General features: G+C 45.9%; 1 protein-coding gene across 1 annotated transcript in view; it reads left to right on the top strand.

Moving 5' to 3' along the window:
- Positions 1-13,610: 13,610 nt before the first annotated feature.
- The window catches only part of MPPED1 (metallophosphoesterase domain containing 1), a 63,725-nt gene continuing 55,743 nt past the window's right edge, over positions 13,611-21,592 (top strand). The window contains exon 1 of the mRNA XM_077261307.1: positions 13,611-13,845. The gene's annotated coding sequence lies outside the window, so the exon portion shown is untranslated. The remainder of the gene's footprint in view (positions 13,846-21,592) is intronic.

Raw genomic sequence — 21,592 nt, 5'->3', positions numbered from 1 at the left:
CTGAACTAACGGCCCAGGTGAGGATATAGGAAAAGACAGACGCTCCAGAGTCAAATCACTAATGACCACTAGAGGGAACAAAAAGCAAAATCACAACAGTTTCCAAAGTCTGATTGGTTCGTTCAGTTTGGCCATTTGTCTGAGGATGGAAAGCCGAATAAAAAGACAAATCAATGCCCATCTTAGCACAAAAGGACCGCCAAAACCTTGAAACAAACTGGGAACCTCTGTCCGACACAATGTTCTCCGGAATGCCATGCAAACGAACCACATGCTGGAAAAACAACGGAACCAAGTCAGAGGAGGGAGGTAATTTAGGCAAGGGTACCAAATGGACCATTTTAGAGAAGCGATCACAAACGACCCAGATGACCGACATCCTTTGAGAGACAGGGATATCTGAAATAAAATCCATGGAAACATGCGTCCAGGGCCTCTTCGGGACCGGCAAGGGCAAAAGTAACCCACTGGCACGATAACAGCAGGGCTTCGCCCGAGCACAAGTCCCACAGGACTGCACAAAAGAACGCACATCCCGTGACAAGGAAGGCCACCAAAAGGACCTAGCCACCAAATCTCTGGTACCAAAAATTCCAGGATGACCAGCCAACACCGAACAATGAACCTCAGAGATAACCCTACTAGTCCATCTATCAGGGACAAACAGTCTCTCCGCTGGGCAGCGGTCAGGTTTATCCGCCTGAAACTCCTGCAGCACCCGCCGCAAATCAGGGGAGATGGCAGACAAAATTACCCCCTCTTTGAGCATACCAGCTGGCTCAGAAACTCCCGGAGAATCAGGCACAAAACTCCTTGAAAGGGCATCAGCCTTCACATTCTTAGAACCCGGAAGGTATGAAACCACGAAATCGAAACGGGAGAAAAACAGTGACCATCGAGCCTGTCTAGGATTCAACTGCTTGGCAGACTCGAGATAAGTCAGATTCTTGTGATCCGTCAAGACCACCACGCGATGCTTGGCGCCTTCAAGCCAATGTCGCCACTCCTCGAATGCCCACTTCATAGCCAACAACGCCCGATTGCCAACATCATAATTACGCTCAGCAGGCGAAAACTTTCTAGAAAAGAAAGCACATGGCTTCATCACAGAGCCATCAGAACTTCTCTGAGACAAAACAGCCCTTGCTCCAATCTCAGAAGCATCAACCTCGACCTGAAAAGGGAGCGAAACATCTGGCTGACACAATACAGGGGCCGAAGAGAAACGACGTTTCAGCTCCTGAAAAGCCTCAACGGCCGCAGAGGACCAGTTCACCACATCCGCACCTTTCTTGGTCAAATCAGTCAGTGGTTTAACAACACTAGAATAATTAGCGATAAAGTGACGGTAAAAATTAGCAAAGCCCAGAAATTTCTGAAGGCTCTTTACAGATGTAGGCTGAGTCCAATCATAAATGGCCTGGACTTTAACTGGATCCATCTCGATAGTAGAAGGGGAAAAAATGAAGCCCAAAAAGGAAACCTTCTGAACTCCAAAGAGACATTTAGACCCCTTCACAAACAAGGAATTAGCACGAAGGACCTGGAACACCATTCTGACCTGCTTCACATGAGACTCCCAATCATCCGAAAAAAACAAAATATCATCCAAATATACTATCATGAATTTATCCAGATACTTTCGGAAGATATCATGCATAAAGGACTGAAATACAGATGGCGCATTAGAAAGCCCGAATGGCATCACCAGATACTCAAAATGGCCCTCGGGCGTATTAAATGCGGTTTTCCACTCATCGCCCTGTTTAATACGCACAAGATTATACGCCCCTCGAAGATCTATCTTGGTGAACCAACTAGCCCCCTTAATCCAAGCAAACAAATCAGCCAGTAGAGGCAAAGGGTACTGAAATTTGACCGTGATTTTATTAAGAAGGCGGTAATCTATACAAGGTCTCAGAGAACCATACTTCTTGGCCACAAAAAAGAACCCTGCTCCCAACGGTGATGACGACGGGCGAATATGCCCTTTCTCCAAGGACTCCTTTATATAACTCCGCATAGCGGCGTGTTCTGGCACAGATAAATTGAAAAGTCGGCCTTTAGGAAACGTACTACCAGGAATCAAATTAATAGCACAATCACAATCCCTATGAGGAGGTAGGGCACTGGACTTGGGCTCATCAAATACATCCTGGTAATCCGACAAAAACTCAGGTACTTCAGAAGGAGTAGAAGAAGAAATTGACAATGATGGAACATCACCATGGACCCCTTGACAACCCCAACTGTACACAAACATTGATTTCCAGTCCAATACTGGATTATGGACCTGTAGCCATGGCAAACCCAACACGACCACATCATGCAAATTATGCAACACCAAAAAGCGAATATCTTCCTGATGTGCAGGAGCCAGGCACATGGTCAACTGGGTCCAATACTGAGGCTTATTCTTGGCCAAAGGCGTAGCATCAATTCCTCTTAATGGAATAGGATACTGCAAAGGCTCCAAGAGAAAACCACAGCGCCTGGCATACTCCAAGTCCATCAAATTCAGGGCAGCGCCTGAATCCACAAACGCCATAACAGAGTAGGATGACAAAGAGCAAATCAGAGTAACGGACAAAAGAAACTTAGGCTGTATAGTACCAATGGTGACAGACCTAGCAAACCGCTTAGTGCGCTTAGGACAGTCAGAGATAGTATGAGTGGAGTCACCACAGTAAAAACACAGCCCATTCTGACATCTGTGTTCTTGCCGTTCAGCTCTCGTCAAAGTTCTATCACATTGCATAGGCTCAGGCCTCTGCTCAGAGGACACCGCCAAATGGTGCACAACTTTACGCTCCCGCAAACGCCGATCGATCTGAATGGCTAAGGACATTGATTCATTCAGACCAGCAGGCGTGGGGAACCCCACCATAACATCCTTAAGGCCCTCAGAAAGACCCTTTCTGAAAATAGCCGCCAGGGCACACTCATTCCATTGAGTAAGCACAGACTACTTTCTAAACTTCTGACAATACATTTCAGCATCATCCTGACCCTGACATAGAGCCAGCAAGATTTTCTCTGCCTGATCCACAGAATTTGGTTCGTCATAGAGCAATCCAAGCGCCAGAAAAAACGCATCTACATTAAGCAATGCAGGATCTCCTGACGCAAGGGAGAATGCCCAATCTTGAGGGTCGCCACGTAACAAAGAAATAATGATTTTTACTTGCTGAATAGGGTCACCAGAGGAGCGAGGTTTCAGAGCAAGAAACAGTTTACAATTATTCTTGAAATTCAGAAACTTAGATCTATCCCCAGAAAACAAATCAGGAATTGGTATTCTAGGCTCTAACATAGGATTCTGAACTACATAATCCTGAATGCTTTGTACCCTTGCAGTGAGATGATCCACACTAGAGGACAGACCTTGAATATCCATATCTAGGGTTGAGCGAAACGGATCGGTCATTTTCATAAGTCGCCGACTTTTGGTAAAGTCGGTGTCTCATGAAACCCGACCCGATCCCTGTGTGGGGTCGGCCATGCGGTACGAGATCTTGGCGCCAAAGTCGCGTTTCGTATGACGCGTTTAGCGCCATTTTTTCAGCCAATGAAGGAGCGTGGGCAGAGTGATGACATAGGGGTTAGGGGCGTGCATGCCTATCATCATTTTATCGCTTGTGCGCAGTAGGGATTTGGAATGTGTAACACGAAATTTTCTGTGCTGGGACAGAGGGGGAGAGAGAGAGAGAGAGAGAGAGAGAGAGAGAGAAAAAAAAAAATCCCCATTGATGTGCATAGGTTTTCGTGTTCCGGCCGATCCTCGACTTTTCGTAGTAATCGGCCGATTTCGCCCGACTCGACTTTTCCAAAAGTAGGGTTTCGCAAAACATGACTCGACCCTAAAAAAGTCAAGGTCGCTCAACCCTATCCATATCTACACCTGAGTCCTGAACCACCCAGAGGTTAAGGGGAAAAGAAAGACAAAACACACTGCAGAGAAAAAAAAATGATCAGAACTTCTCTTATCCCTCTATTGAGATGCATTAACACTTTGTTGGCCAGCTGTACTGTTATGGACCTGGTGGTTAGGAGCACCTGGAAGGACCTGATAGTTAAACTGAAAAACAGGACGAGCTCTGGGAAGTGGGAACTCTGCTGACCGTAACCCTAATCCTATTATCACACACACTAGAATTAGCCGTGGAACGTATCTAACTCTGCCTAGACGTCTCTTCACAGCCTAAGAGTTAACTACCCCTAAAGATAGAAATAAAGCCTCACCTTGCCTCAGAGAAATTCCCCAAAGGAAAAGGCAGCCCCCAACATATATTGACTGTGAGTTAAGAGGAAGGTACAAACGCAGAGATGAAACAGGTTTTAGCAAAGAAGGCCAGTCTTACTAAATAGACAGAGGATAGAAAAAGGGATCTTTGCGGTCAGCACAAAAAACTACAGAAGCCACGCAGAGTTATGCAAAAAGACCCCCGCACCGACTCACGGCGCGGTGGTGCCACTCTGCCACCCAGAGCTTCCAGCTAGCAAGACAAAATCATGATAGCAAGCTGGAAAAGAACTTAGCAAGTACTAAGAAATATATTCAGTACACAAATGAACAACAAATGAGCTTAACAGGGACTTAGCTTCTACTGAAGTAGACAGGTCATCAGAAAGATCCAAGAGAGATCTGAACCAGTACTGATACATTGACAGCTGGCTTCAAGTAACGATCTGAGCAGAGTTAAATAGAGAAGCCAGCCCAGTCCTAAACGATGGCAGCTGAGGAAGCAACTTCAAGACCAGCAGCTCCACTTTCAGCCACCAGAGGGAGTCCACGGACAGAACTCACAGAAGTACCATTCCTGACCACAGGAGGGAGTTCGAGAACGGAATTCACAACAGGTAACACACTGACTCACCAGTGACGTCTCTAGGTGAAGTCCTTCATTTCTCATCCCGCACAGACCGCCATCACTTCATCCAGCCAGGACTCGTCTCTGCAGGAAATAACACAGTTATCTCGAGTTCCACTTGCAGAACACATTACTTAATTTTCCAAACTTCTATATTACACCACATGAAGAAGGCAACATAGTATCACTCTACACAGTAATAGGAACGCCCCTCCATTTAAAACAGTGTACTCAAAAAATAAAATAAATACATCACTGCAGTAATAATATCCCTTAATTAGCCCCTATGGTAATAATACTGTATTCGCCATCCTAGCCCCCGTGTGTCTCATTCCTGGCGTCAGCCCTAATGAGTATCCATCCTGCCCCATATGATCTCCCCATCCTGCCCCATCTGTCTCCATCGTATCCATCCTGCCCCATGATCCTGCCCCATCTGTCTCCAATCATGCCCGTATCACCATTCTGCCCCGTCTCCAATCATGCCCCCATTTCTGCAATCATGCCCCGTGTCTCAATTCTTCCCCATCTGTTTCCAGTCCTGCCCCATCTGTTTCCAGTCCTGCCCCATCTGTCTCCAGTCATGCCCCAGTGTCTCCAGTCATGCCGCCATGTCTGTCATCCTGCCCCCTGTGTCTCCAATCGTGCCCCGTTTCTCCATTCTGCCCGTGTCCAGCGTTCTGCCCCTGTGTCCAGCGTTCTGCCCGTGTCCAGCGTTCTGCACCTGTGTCCAGCGTTCTACCCCTGTGTCCAGCGTTCTACCCCTGTGTCCAGCGTTCTGCCCCTGTGTCCAGCGTTCTGCCCCTGTGTCCAGGGTTCTGCCCCAGTGTCCAGCGTTCTGCCCCAGTGTCCAGCGTTCTGCCCCTGTGTCCAGCGTTCTGCCCCAGTGTCCAGCGTTCTGCCCCAGTGTCCAGCGTTCTGCCCGTGTCCAGCGTTCTGCCCCTGTGTCCAGCGTTCTGCCCCAGTGTCCAGCTTTCTGCCCCAGTGTCCAGCATTCTGCCCCAGAGTCCAGCTTTCTGCCCCTGTGTCCAGCTTTCTGCCCTGGGCCCCCCAGATCGCCGCTCTCAATAAAAAAAAACAAAAAAAAACAAGTCCTGCTTACCTGCCGCGCTCCTGCTCTCTCTACGCAGCTGAAGCGTGCACTGCACTCGCCGGCGACTGACAATGACGTCAGACGCCGGCGACATGCACGCTGAGGCTGACGTCAGCTGCCAGCCTTAGATTGGCTGGCGGCTGTTAACTATTGACGTGCGGGCGTGGGCCCACACGTAAATAGCGTTAAACAGCTGCAGCGCCGGCCGCCGCAAAGGGCCCGGTTTAGCCTGCGGCTGCCAGTAGGGGCCCGGTGAGCAGATGAGACGGGGCCCGATGCGGGCCCTCTCTGCCCACCGGGCCCCATACGCCAGTCACGGCTGTAATGCCCTGATGGCGGCCCTGGGGGGGGCATCCTACTGTGTGAGGGGCTGTGGGGCAGCATACTGTGTGTGTGTATGTGTGAGAGTGAGGGAAGGATTGACTATGGGAATATCATACTGCATGTGCGACTGTACTGTGAGGGGCATCCTACTATTTGAGGGGCTGTGGGGCAGCATACTGTGTGTGTGAGAGTGAGGGAAGGATTAACTATGGGAATATCATACTGTGCGTGGGCGACTGTACTGTGGGGGGCATCCCATACCTCCCAACCGTCCCGGATCCAGCGGGACTGTCCCGATTTTGACAGTCAGCCCCGCGATCCCGGGCGGGACATTAGTTGTCCCGCAGTGGTTGGGAGGTGTGCTGCTATATCAGGCGGTCAGCCTCATCCCTGCACCCGCAGAGCAGCCTGAGCACGGAGCACACCACATATTGGCTGCTCCGTACGCACAGGACCTGTGATGAGGTCACAGGGGGAGGAGTCAGGGGTCACATGATCGGGACCTCCATGGATTGCAGGACTCGGCTGTGCTGGTTGCCAACTTGCCATGGTGCTGCTGGATGAGGTAAGTAGCTGCCTTGTGTGGGGTCAAGAGGTGTTTACAGTGTGGATGTAGCAGACAGTGTGTACAAGGTCAGATGTATGGAGCGGAGCCATGTGTGTATGAGGTGTATGGAGCGAGCCGTGTGTGTATGAGGTGTATGGAGCGGAGCCATGCGTGTATGAGGTGTTTGGAGCGGAGGTAAATGTGTATGGAGCGGAGCTGAATGTGTACGAGGAGTATGGAGCGGAGCTGAATGTGTACGAGGTGTATGGAGCGGAGCTAAATGTGTACTAGGTGTATAGAGCGGAGCTGAATGTGTACGAGGTGTATGGAGCGGAGCTGAATGTGTACGAGGTGTACGGAGCGGAGCCGTGTGTGTATGAGGTGTATGGAGCGGAGCTAAATGTGTACAAGGTGTATGGAGCGGAGCTGAATGTGTACGAGGTGTACGGAGTGGAGCCGTGTGTGTATGAGGTATATGGAGTGGAGCTGAATGTGTACGAGGTGTACGGAGCGGAGCCGCATGTGTACGAGGTGCATGGAGCGGAGCGCGTGTGTACGGAGCGGAGCCGTGTGTGCAAAGTCTACGGAGTGCAGCCACGTGTGTAGGAGTAGCTATGTGTGGTCATTATACGGTACAAAGTATCGTGCGGCCAGTATACAGTATGAAGCATCATGTGTGGTCATTATACAGTATGAAGCATCATGTGCGGTCATTATACAGTATGGAGCATAATATGTGGCCATTATACAGTATAGAGCATCATGTGTGGCCATTATACAGTATGGAGCATCATGTGCAGTCATTAAACAGTATGGAGCATCATGTGTGGCCATTATACAGTATGGAGCATCATGTGTGGCCATTATACAGAATGGAGCATAATGTGCAGTCATTATACAGTATGGAGTAACAAGTGCAGCCATTACACAGTATGGAGCATCATGTGTGGCCATTATACAGTATGGAGCATCATATGTGGCCATTATACAGTATGGAGCATCATGTGCGGTCATTATACAGTATGGAGCATCATGTGTGGCCATTATACAGTATAGAGCATCATGTGTGGCCATTATACAGTATGGAGCATCATGTGCAGTGATTATCCAGTATTGAGCATCATGTGGGGCCATTATACAGTATGGAGCATCATGTGCAGTCATTAAACAGTATGGAGCATCATGTGTGGCCATTATACAGTATGGAGCATCATGTGTGGCCATTATACAGTATGGAGCATCATGTGCAGTCATTATACAGTATGGAGCATCATGTGCAGTCATTATACAGTATGGAGCCTCATGTGTGGCCATTATACAGTATGGAGCATCATGTGTGGCCATTATACAATATGGAGCATCATGTGCGGTCATTATACAGTATAGAGAATCATGTGTGGCCATTATACAGTATGGAGCATCATGTGGGGCAATTATACAGTATGGAGCATCATGTGCAGCTATTATACAGTATGGAGCATCATGTGCAGTCATACAGTATGGAGCATCATGTGCAGTCATTATACAGTATGGAGCATCATGTGTGGCCATTATACTGTATGGAGCATCATGTGTGGCCATTATACAGTATGGAGCATCATGTGCAGTGATTATCCAGTATTGAGCATCATGTGGGGCCATTATACAGTATGGAGCATCATGTGCAGTCATTAAACAGTATGGAGCATCATGTGTGGCCATTATACAGTATGGAGCATCATGTGTGGCCATTATACAGTATGGAGCATCATGTGCAGTCATTATACAGTATGGAGCATCATGTGCAGTCATTATACAGTATGGAGCCTCATGTGTGGCCATTATACAGTATGGAGCATCATGTGTGGCCATTATACAGTATGGAGCATCATGTGCGGTCATTATACAGTATGGAGAATCATGTGTGGCCATTATACAGTATGGAGCATCATGTGGGGCAATTATACAGTATGGAGCATCATGTGCAGCTATTATACAGTATGGAGCATCATGTGCAGTCATACAGTATGGAGCATCATGTGCAGTCATTATACAGTATGGAGCATCATGTGTGGCCATTATACAGTATGGAGCATCATGTGTGGCCATTATACAGTATGGAGCATCATGTGCAGTCATTATACAGTATGGAGCATCATGTGTGGCCATTATACAGTATGGAGCATAATGTGTGGCCATTATACAGTATGGAGCATCATGTGCAGTCATTATACAGTATGGAGCATCATGTGCAGTCATTATACAGTATGGAGCATCATGTGTGGCCATTATACAGTATGGAGCATCATGTGTGGCCAATATACAGTATGGAGCATCATGTGTAGCCATTATACAGTATGGAGCATCATGTGCAGTCATTATACAGTATGGAGCATCATGTGTGGCCATTATACAGTATGGAGCATCATGTGCAGTCATTATACAGTATGGAGCATCATGTGTGGCCATTATACAGTATGGAGCATCATGTGTGGCCATTATACAGTATGGAGCATCATGTGTGGCCATTATACAGTATGGAGCATCATGTGCGGTCATTATACAGTATGGAGCATCATGTGTGGCCATTATACAGTATGGAGCATCATGTGTGGCCAATATACAGTATGGAGCACTTTGTGGCCATATTTTTTTGTTTATAATTATTCTTTATGAAACAGTGTGATCAGCAGTGCTAAATGGGTGTGATTGGGATGTGGATATGGGTGTGACTAGTTATGAATGGGTGTGGTCAGAGGCGTGGCCTAAAATTTGCCGCTTTGCGCGCCGCAAACTTTGTCCCTCTTTCCCATCTTCAAAAGTTGGTAGGTATGGGCATCCTACTGTGTGAGTGGCTGTGAGGCAACATACTGTGGGTGTGGGGAGTGGGAGGAAAGGAGGGACTATGGGAATATCATACTGTGCGTGGGCGACTATACTGTGGGGGGCATCCTACTGTGTGGTGGGCTGTGAGGAAACATGTGTGTGAAGAAGGGGCTATGGAGATATCATACTGTGTGTTTGGGAAAGTGGGAAGGAACGAGGGGCTATGTGGGGGGTATAATACTGTATAGGGAGCACTGTAGGGTCCATGAAAGCAGTACTGCACTGTGTAGAAACATTAATGTGATTCCCTAGGAGTAATATTTCTATGTGGGCACATATAAATGTTTTGGCGATGTTAGGGAAGTGGATTAAGGTAACATATAAATTCCTGCCCGCACTGCGCTGTACGTGTCACCCTTCCTTGACTTTGGCATGGTTTATATAAAGTTTGCAGTGTGTGGTACCAAGGAAGATGATCAATTTTGAAGGTGCATTACCAGACTTTAACAGAAGAGGGCAGCAAAGAAGAGAGAATAATGTAAATGTTCCTTTTTTTGTGAAAAAAAATATATATATATTTTTTAGATGTTTCTTTTGCAATCTTGTACATTTTCCGGGGACCAACCGCAGAATCACCTTGAAAGAGCAGTGATCGATGTGTTATCTCCGATTGGTCACACACATTAGATGTCAGTAGGACGTGGCCCGCTGAGGGTGTCCTGACTCCCCTCTGGTGGGGTATCCGGCTGGGCAGTTGGATTTTGACTGTTTGATCCTTTTTGCTGCCTTCTTCCTCCACTACTTTATCAGACAATATTCATCTCATGGCCTGAGCTGGGAAATAGCGCCACTCCTGTACACAGGCTGTGTCTGGTATTGCAGCTATTTAATTGAAAAGCTCAGAGCTGCAATACCAGACACAACCTAAGTACAAGAGAGGCGCTGTTTGCGTTATTTTGCTCTGCATGTCAGATCTCGACCTTTATCATATATAAATCGGTATAGGACTTGGAAAAAGTAACAGCGCCTCCCCGGTCTGCAGGCTGTGACTGGTACTGCAACTGCGGTCAATTTTAGGTGGAATTTTAGCCGGAAATGACTGATAACAGAGAACAGAAGATTGAATTATACCCGGGTCCCCATTGTAGAGTGTATTCCCCCATCTCAGTCTATGGGGGGCACTTACTGCTTAATTGAAATTTTGTATTATTTATTAATTATTTAGCGACTTTCTGGTAAAATTGTGCTATCACGCAAGATGTTCGGATTAAGCAAAGCTGCAGTGTAAAGCATGAAGGCGAGATAGCGAACAGCCAATGCAGATGTGATGAAACGTTTTCATTGAAACTCATTTTTCAAAACTTGACAAAACTTACTTTTATTAAGCAGATGTAGCAGAGCCGAGTGTGTCATTTGGCAGAACTTAGAACAATGCTCGGAAGCGTTCGGTATATGCAGATGTTGCACAGTTGAGTTGATCATTGATCAAAACTCGGTGATCTACTGGGATCAGATGAAACAGTTTCGCTTAGGCACTGACATAGGAGGGGTGACTTGGTCATAGGGATGCAGTAATGGGATTTAATTCTCCATGGAAGCATTTCTGTAGATCTAGCAGAGCTGAGTTGGCAGAACTCATGGCGACTTACAGTAAATATGTGATGAAACATTTTCATTGAATCATACGAATAGTGTTTAGCAGAGCTGAGTTTGCCACGAATCCATCGTGTTTCAAACACAGAATAGCAGAGGTGAGTCGGTCACGAAGAGATGACGTTTCAAGAACGGTACAGCAGAGCTCAGTTAGCCATGAATCCATGATGTATGAAGAACAGAATAGCAGAACTGAGTTGGTCACTAAGCGATGACGTTTCAAGCACTTTAAAGCAGAGCGATGATGTTTCAAGCACAGTATAGTAGAGCTCAGTTGGTCGTGAAGCGATGATGTTTCAATCAGGGTATAGCAGAGCTGAGTTGGTCATGAAGCAATGACTTTTAAAGCATGTTATAGCACAGTTGTGTTGGTCGTGTAGCTGTGATGTTTCAAGCACGGTATAGCAGAGCTAAGTCGGTCACAAAGATGTTTCAAGCATAGAATCACAAAACTGAGTTAGCCATGAAGTGTCAAGCATGGTATAGTAGAGCTGAGCTGGTCATCAAATGATGACGTTTCAAGCACGGTGTAGCAGAGCTGTGTTGGTCGTGCAGCTATAATGTTTCAACTATGGTATGACAGAGCTGATTTGGGCACGAAGCAATGGATGTTTCAAGCACGTTACAGCAGAGCTGAGTTGGTCACAGAATGATGACGTGTCAAGCACAATATAACAGAGCTGAGTTGATCACAGAGCGATGGCATTTTGAGCACGGTATAGCAGAACTGAGTTGTTCAAGAAGCAAGATGTTTTGAGCACAGTATAGCAGAGCGGAATTGGTTGTGAAGCCATGACGTTTCAAGCACAGTATAGCAGAGCTGAGTTGGTCAGAGAGCTATGAAGTTTCAAGCACGGTACAGCAGAGCTGAGTTGGTCACGGAGCAATGGACGTTTCAAGCACGATACAGGAGAGCTGAGTTGGTCACGGAGCGATGGATGTTTCAAGCACAGTACAGCAGAGCTGAGTTGGTCATGGAGCGATGGATGTTTCAAGCACAGTACAGTAGAGGTGAGTTGGTCACGGAGCGGTTGATTCAAGCATGGTACAGCAGAGCTGAGTTGGTCACGGAGCGGTTGACATTTCAAGCACGGTACAGCAGAGCTGAGTTGGTCACGGAGCGGTTGATATTTCACACAAAGTATAGCAGAGCTAAGTTGGTTGCGGAGCGGTTGATGTTTCAAGCACGGTACTGCAGAGCTGAGTTGGTCACGGAGCGGTTGATGATTCAAGCACGGTACAGCAGAGCTGAGTTGGTCACTGAGCGGTTGATGTTTCAAGCATGGTACAGCAGAGCTGAGTTGATCACGGAGCGGTTGATGTTTCAAGCACGGTACTGCAGTGCTGAGTTGGTCACGGAGCGGTTGATGTTTCAAGCACGGTACAGCAGAGCTGAGTTGATCACGGAGCGGTTGATGTTTCAAGCACGGTACAGCAGAGCTGAGTTGATCACGGAGCGGTTGATGTTTCAAGCACGGTACTGCAGTGCTGAGTTGGTCACGGAGCGGTTGATGATTCAAGCACGGTACAGCAGAGCTGAGTTGGTCACTGAGCGGTTGATGTTTCAAGTACAGTACAGCAGAGCTGAGTTGATCACGGAGCGGTTACATAGTTACATAGTTATTGAGGTTGAAGGAAGACTGTAAGTCCATCTAGTTCAACCCATAGCCTAACCTAACATGCCCTAACATGTTGATCCAGAGGAAGGCAAAAAAAAAACATGTGGTAAGAGTAAGCTCCACATTGGGGAAAAAAATTCCTTCCCGACTCCACATACGGCAATCAGACTAGTTCCCTGGATCAACGCCCTATCAAGGAATCTAATATATATACCCTGTAACAGTATACTTTTCCAGAAAGGCATCCAGTCCCCTCTTAAATTTAATTAATGAGTCACTCATTACAACATCATACGGCAGAGAGTTCCATAGTCTCACTGCTCTTACAGTAAAGAATCCGCGTCTGTTATTATGCTTAAACCTTCTTTCCTCCAGACGTAGAGGATGCCCCCTTGTCCCTGTCACCGGTCTATGATTAAAAAGATCATCAGAAAGGTCTTTGTACTGTCCCCTCATATATTTATACATTAACATAAGATCACCCCTTAGTCTTCGTTTTTCCAAACTAAATAGCCCCAAGTGTAATAAGCTATCTTGGTAAATGTTGACGTTACAAGCACAGTACAGCAGAGCTGAGTCGGTCACTTGGTACTCATCATTGTGTTATTTCGCTCAGTGACAAACACGTCTCTGCTGCATCTGTTGCACCTGCTAACGCCCGGCCCCTCCGTGTCTTCTATTCCCCATCCCTCCTATCCGTACTTCGGGGAGCGCTATAAGCGGGCGGCGTGTGGAGGGGCCGCTGTGTACAGTTCTAGGGGGGGCGCAGGGACCGGTGTCAATCATCGCAGCCTCCACACCCCCCGCCGCGCGCAGACATCCAGCAGCCGCGTCCTCTCCAGCGCGCCGCACATGAGATTAGCGGAGCTTTGGCGTCTGTCAGCGAGGAGCGGAGACCGGACAAAAGCGTCTGTGATCCGGCATTGTGCGGAGGTCAGTGCCCCGGGGAAGGCGTCACTTGTCCCATTGTGTCCGGGGGTCTGTTTCGGGTGGGTTTGGGGGGTTGCGGAGATCTAAGAATGATTTCACCCCATTGTATGCGAGCAGCGGTGCATTCCAGCATCATCGGATCTGACACCACAAAGTGTAAAACCGCTGCAAAATGACAGATTATGTGACCGTGGGCAAAAAAGAAAAGTGCGGCGCCCTCCGGTAACTTCCCTAGTTTGTGTCTGGGGTTATTGTCTTTACATTGGGAGAGAAGCCGCCAGCGACCGGGACACTAATAATTCTTAAAGACACATCACCCTGATTTATAAAAATGACCTGGAAATAGGATTTGTGGCCATTATGGGCTGTCATCCAGCTTTCCAAAGACCCTGAGTGGCATCCACTATCATGTAGGATTGACTTTTATCATTTGTCCTTCTGGGAAAAGATGGGTGACAGACAGCCATTATCATTTAGGGGTTGACAGCGCTAATTATGGGGTTGTCATCACTTCTAGAGGTCGTCACCCAGGTTTCTGCAGACCCTGAATGATATTAAGATTTTGTCCTTCCGTGAAAAGATGGGTGACAGTCAGTAATCATCATCATATAGGGGTTGTCTGCAACAACTTTATTTTAGAGGCTGTCATCAGTAATTTATATTTTAGGGTCAGTCACCCAGCTTTCCACAGACCCAGATAGGCTAGTTACTTTATACTGTAGCATTTTAGATTTATAAATGATAACATCCAGATTTCTGTAGTTCAGAATTTATGTAAAGCTGAAGAACAGCCCTATATGGTGAGGCCGTCACCCAGCTTTCCATGGACCCTGACTGGCATGGCTACCTGCTTTTATATGAGTTGTCACTCTACATAACAGTATAATATTACATGCCATTCAGGTTTAGGGGAAAGTGGTGTGATTGGCACTAATGGGTGCCATTATGATGGCTTTTTCACCCAGCTCGCCACAAATCCTGATTTTATTTTATTCAATTATGTAGATTTAAATATAAAAATTCATATATAAGACATTCAGAATTTGTGGAAAACTGGAGACTAGCCCTATATGGTAATCATTGTAATACTTTAAGGAACTGTCACCCAGCTTTCCACAGACCCTGAATGACATATTACTTTACACCATTATGATGGATAAAAATGCAGCTTTATGTCCCTCTGAATCCAGGTGAGGCTTGAGAAGAGTCGGTAATGATAGATAATGCAATTCTCAAAAGTGGTGTCACACAGCTTTCCTCATACCCTGAATGGTATATATTGTCATCAATGCAGATTTGTCTTTCAGAATGTGGGGAAAGCTGGAGAACAGCTTCAAATGCTACTTATTATTATACCTAGTGGTGTGGCCACCCAGCTTTCTGCAGACCCTGAATGACATCTAAATCTGGATTTTTATAAACTTTTCCTGACTCGGGGTCTAGGGAGAGCTTCTATCAGCACCATAATGATTGTCATTAATGGCTGTTACCCATCTTTCCACAAACCCCCGAATGGTGGCACTTTAATATATAATGTTACATGTAGTATTACTTTATCAAAACTAATGCTGGTTTATGTGACATTCAGGACCTGGGGAAAGCTGGGTGACAGCTACTAATAATGTCCAATATAGAGCTCATAGGTGCGGTCTCTTAGCTTCAATGGCATGAATGGCAGATAAAACTAACGTTATATAGACCATTCAGGGTGTGTGGAAAGTGGAGGTAACTCCCCTATGAGCTCTGTAACGGATAGTAGAACTATGAATGTGTATATATAATGTGTGTGTCTTGTTGGAAGGTGAATCTTCGGCCAAGTCTGAGGTCCAGAGCACTCTGGAAGAGGTTTTCATCCAGGATATCTCTGTACTTGGCCGCATTCATGTTTCCTTCAATGACAACCAGTCGTCCTGTCCCTGCAGCTGAAAAACACCCCCATAGCATGATGCTGCCTCCACCATGTTTCACTGTTGGGATGGTATTGGGCAGGTGATGAGCAGTGCCTGGTTTTCTCCACACATACCGCTTTGAATTATCACCAAAAAGGTCTATCTTCGTCTCATCAGACCAGAGAATCTTATTTCTCATAGTCTGGGAGTCCTTCGTGTGTTTTTTAGCAAACTCTATGCGGCTTTCATATATCTTGCACTGAGGAGAGGCTTCCGTCGGGCCACTCTGCCATAAAGGCCTGACTGGTGGAGGACTGCAGTGATAGTTGACTTTGTGGAACTTTCTCCCATCTTCCTACTGCATCTCTGGAGCTCAGCCACAGTGATCTTGGGGTTCTCCTTTACCTCTCTCACCAAGGCTCTTCTCCCATGATTGCTCAGTTTGGCTGGACGGCCAGGTCTAGGAAGACTTCTGGTGGTCCCAAACTTCTTCCATTTAAGGATTATGGAGGCCACTGTGCTCTTAGGAACCTTGAGTACTGCAGAAATTCTGTTGTAACCTTGGCCAGATCTGTGCCTTGCCACAATTCTGTCTCTGAGCTCCTTTGCCAGTTCCTTTGACCTCTTGATTCTCATTTGGTCTGACATGCACTGTGAGCTGTGAGGTCTTATATAGACAGGTGTGCGCCTTTCCAAATCAAGTCCTATCAATTTAATTACACACAGCTGGACTCCAATGAAGGAGAACCATCTCAAGGAGGATCACAAGGAAATGGACAGCATGTGACTTAAATATGAGTGTCTGAGCAAAGGGTCTGAAGACTTATGACCATGTGATATTTCATTTTTTAATTTTTGTTAAATTTGCAAAAATTGCTACATTTCTGGTTTTTTTCAGTCAAGATGGGGTGCAGAGTGTACATTAATGAGACATACTGTATATCTGATGTGTGTGTGTGTTATATATATAATGTGTGTGTGTGTGTATATATATATATATATATATATATATATATATATATATATATATATATATATATTTTTATATACACACGGGTCCAGGAAAAGCTGAGTGACGGCTCCGTGGGCAGAAGAATGATCAGTAATTATGGAATAAGAGGCGGCGGACTCCTCTCCATTTCATTACAGTCTTTGTGTTGCGGCATGAGACGCTCTGCAGATTTTACCGCCATCTAGTTATCATGGAGTTATTTAGAACCTGAGAGTTGTCACAGAACTGAGATTTCGGAGCTGAATGTCGAGGTCCTTACACCGGGGAGCGATGATGACTCTTATTACCCATCACTGATAGCCGTGTGCCCTTGCTGTGCCCGTGCTGTGCTCCTCCAGGCTGCACTGACTACCAGGATACCCCCCACACTCACATCATCGTGCATTTCATTTAAAGGAATTGTCCAAGATTAGAATATTACAGCTGCTTTCTTTCAAAAAAACATCGCCACATATTTTACAGGTTAGAAAACATATCTAAAAATAATAACTTTTTTCCCCCAGTACAGCGCCACACCTGTCTACAGGTTGTGTGTGGTATTGCAATTCATTCCTATTTACTTGAGCAATTTCAACCCGAAGCCGAAGTGAGTGTTCTGCCATATACTGTATGTTTCAACCATGTGAAACTACAACTCCCAGCATAGCCTGAACAATGGTAAGGGTATGACTCCTCATCCCCCTACAGTCCAAGCTGGCCCTGTGTCCTCTCCCTCCACCCCCCGAATTAGTACCAGGTTACTATTTCCCCCTTTAATTAAAAATTCAGTCATGGTGCCCCCCTTAAATAAAAAAAAATAAGCTACTACATCCCCTTGAATTAAAAAATAACAAAACCAAGCCATCATGCCCCTGGATGAATAATAAGCTACTGTACCCCCCTTCTTGAATGACAAATAGAACAGAGCCCCCCTTGCCAAATAACTAATAAACCACTGTGTCCACCCAAAATAAAAAAACGAAGCCACTGTGCCCCCACAGAGAACAGGACAATTTAATTGAGAGTGTAATTCCGTATTTCTCCTGCGGGGGAGCTGCAGGTAAATGAAACACTTGTTGCTTGTTTATTCAACAGTTGATGGTCAATTAGCAGAAGTGATCTGTGAAAAACTCTTTGTTTTTTTGTGTGGAACTTCTGACAAAAATGGAAAGTTCCTTTAAGAATTACAATACATTGATCGCAATCCACTTTGGAAACAGATGTCAGAAGTGTAACTGTCAAGAATTACGGGTTACACCAATTTTTTTTTTTACGATAATTTTTGATTAATTGAGATTAATTTAGGTTTTGTCAAAGTGACACGAGGCGGAAAGAGGGGAGGAGGTTTCTTGTTGACGGGCGGGTCGGCGGGCGCTCGGCTGAGGTTGTCAGGTATTGCGGATGATCTGAAATTGAAAAGTGAGTGTGATTACCGTCTGAGCGGCTCAGCGTGTCCCTACAACAGAAGTAAGAATTCCCAGCCATAAATATCATGCGGTGACATCCCGCTATTAAAATCTCACTAACAGAAACATATGCTGCAGTTAATGAGGTCTGGGGGCTGTCAGCTCCTCCGATCACGGTGCACAACAGAACGCCAGCTACCGCATAATCAGGAGCGGAGCCGCACTGGTCAGGAGCAGGAGTCTGCCGAAACTGTCACATCGGCAAAAAATCCTCATTTTTTTTTCTCTTCCTTCATTCTTCCTATTAGATCTAAGTATGAACCATCCTACAGTCTTATAAGGAGTGTTGATACTTTAGAAAATCCTAAAACGGGAAGGAAGGATGGCCAGATCTTGAAGGAGAAAGGGTCTTATTTTTTGATGGAGGGGTCCTCACTTTGGGCTTGAAGAAGAAGTGTTGAAGAACACTCCTGATCTTCTCCTCTCCACCCCCACATTATGCCACTGGATAGTTCTCTACAAAATCCCCACCATTTAGTGGCCTCTACCACCCAGTCCTCTGCAGTCACAGACCACTCACAGCTGTGTGATGGCACTTGGGTCTTTTTGGGTAGGACTCTATCCTCATGGCACATCTCAAATAGTCAATCTTTGCCCCCTCTTCCTTGCAGTAGCTGCACATCTCTCGAATTCCGAGGGCATCTGTTGTGTATAGTACCATCTTTAGGTCACCCACAGATTTTGACATAAATTCAGGTCTGGACTATTCCAAAACCTTGATCTTCTTCTGGTGAAGCCATTAGTTTTCTGATTGGAGGTCACAGTTGTGTGGGAAGGTGAAATTCCCCTTCAACTTAAGATTTTTTAGCAGAGGCCTGAAGGTTTTATTGCAAAATTGACTGATATTTGGAACAGTTCATAATTCCTTCCATCTTGAAAAAGACCCCAATTCCAGTTGCCGATAAAGCACAATGCTGCCTCCACCATGCTTTACTGTGGGTATGGTGTTCTTTTGGTAATGCACAGTGTTGACTTTGAGTCAAACATACCTTTTGAAATTATGGCCAAATAGTTCAACCTTTGTCTCATCGGACCAAAACACGTTCTCCCTCATGCTTTTGGCAGACTTGATGTAGGCTTTGGTAAAACATATCCAAGCTTGGATGTTTTTCTTTGTGACAAAAGGCTTCCGTCTTGCCATCCTATCCCACAGCCCACACATATGAAGAATATGGGAGGTTGTTTTCTCATGTAGTACACCAAAACTTGCCTGAAATTCCTGCAGCTCCTTTAATGTTACTGTAGGCCTCTTGACAGCCTCCCAGGCCAATTTTTTTATGTCTTTTAGAAAATATTTGAAGGACATTCAGTTCTAGATAATGTCACCACGGGTGGATTAAGAGTAGCCAGGGCCTCGGGCAGTTTAGTAGGTGTTTGCCCCCCCCCCCAGGTACCAGATGTGTCACGTGACATGTCACATGATCCCCTTTGATAGACCATGTGATAGGTCATGCGAGTAACAAACAGATTCACATCTGTACATGGAAAATGACAGAGAGAGCAGAAATGAGGGGAGATCGGGACTAGTTTTGCCCTTCACACTTCCCTTCCTGATCGCGGAGGTTGGCGTCCTAAGCTGTAACTGTATGGCGCCCCACTCCTCGTCGTCTACCCTTATATATATAGTCCTACCACTACTCTAGGTGATCAGATAACATGTAATGAACATATATAATATATACAATATAGTGGGCTGACGGATGGAGATATACATATATATATATAATCAATATTTATCAACAATCTCACCAGAAAAAACCCTAACAAAGTCCAAGAAGAAAAATATATGATGTTCTTGTACAACGAAGAATAACTCTTCAGGTCATAAATGGCCATTACGTAGCAGAGCAACTAACACCATAAAACATCAATATACTGTACCTCATAGTCACGTACTATACATACAGCTCTGGCAAAAATTAAGAGACCACTGCAAAATGTTCAGTTTGTCTGATTTTTCTCTTTATAGGTATATTTTTTAGTAAAATGTAAATTGTTCATTTATTCTATAAACTTCTGACCACATGTCACCGAAGTTCCAAGCAATAAGTTTTGTATTTTTTTTCTGACAAAGAAAAATGGTCACATTTTTTTTTTTAAAAACCCAGTGCTTTCAAACCTCAAATAATGCAAAGAAAATAAGTTCATAATCATTTAGAAACAACAATACTAAAGTTTAACATAGGAAGAGTTCGGAAATCAATATTTTGTGGAATAACCTTTTTAATCACAGCTTTCATGCGTCTTGGCATGCTTTCCACCAGTCTTTCACACGGCTTTTGGTACAAACATGTAAGCAGTTCTTCTTTGTTTGATGGCTTGTGACTATCCATCTTCCTCTTGATTACATTCCAGAGGTTTTCAATGGGGTTCAGGTCTGGAGATTGGGCGGCCATGACAGGGATTTGATGTGATGGTCTCTTAATATTTGCCAGAGCTGTATATGTATAGTGAGAGAGAGACGCTATTTGGCCTGAACACTTGTATATTTATGCTTAGCTTATTGGCATATTCTTCCAACGTGTTTCCCACTCTTTTGGTCATTCAGGGTTTTATCAGGGAATTCCTTCAATCAAAACAAGAAAAAAAAGATCATAGGCCATACTGCAATGAGGATAACAGCTCACAGGCCCATGCAATATTCCCCCACAAAACCTTCTTCATACAATATGAGCCCCCACATAGCCCTCTACATACAATATGAGCCCCCACATAGCCCTCTACATACAATATGAGCCCCCACATCCGGCCCTTTGGCTGTCTCAGTCTGGCCCGTGGACCGAGACAGCCATGGGGCTGGAAATCAGAGGTCCATGGGCCACACGGTGCCCGCCTGTTCGCTGTCTCCATGTGCGGCTCTGAGCTGCGCCCGCCGCTGACTCCTTTGGTGGAGGAGGGGCCTCCAGCCACTTCCTCCACCAATCAGTATATGAGCGGAGGAAGGGAGAGAAGCAGAGCGCCAGGGATTGTGACCGAGGTGAGTATATGGTGTTTTTTTTCCCTCATGTATATGGGCTGTTCGGGTGGGCATAGGAAGGCTATGGGGGTGTGACATGGTGCTGCACATGCAGCGCCCCAGAGTCCTGGTCATTGCAGTACTGTGGCTCCGCCACTATGGGGAGCCATGGTGCGTCCGATGGCACTGAAGGAGTTCATCTGATCAGGTATCACAGACACCAATACATTTCACAGCTGGGCCTCCGGGGGGGAGCTAAGGGTGCTATTCATTAGGCCACTCCCCCACCATAGTGGGTAAACTGGGGGTCAGGCAGGAAGTTAGAGGAGAAAGCTGACTGGATTGAACGAAGCAACACCTTGTGGCAGAGGGTGTTGTGGAGGAAGAGACAGTAGGGTCTCTGCCAGGGGTGGGATCCTGGCAGAGGCTTGGCATTGGAAAGAACGTA

This window comes from Ranitomeya variabilis, chromosome 5 (assembly GCF_051348905.1).
Source record: "Ranitomeya variabilis isolate aRanVar5 chromosome 5, aRanVar5.hap1, whole genome shotgun sequence".
NCBI classification, from domain to species: Eukaryota; Metazoa; Chordata; class Amphibia; order Anura; family Dendrobatidae; genus Ranitomeya; species Ranitomeya variabilis.
The sequence above is the reverse complement of the archived record's forward strand: the minus strand, read 5'-3'. Positions and strand labels throughout refer to the sequence as shown.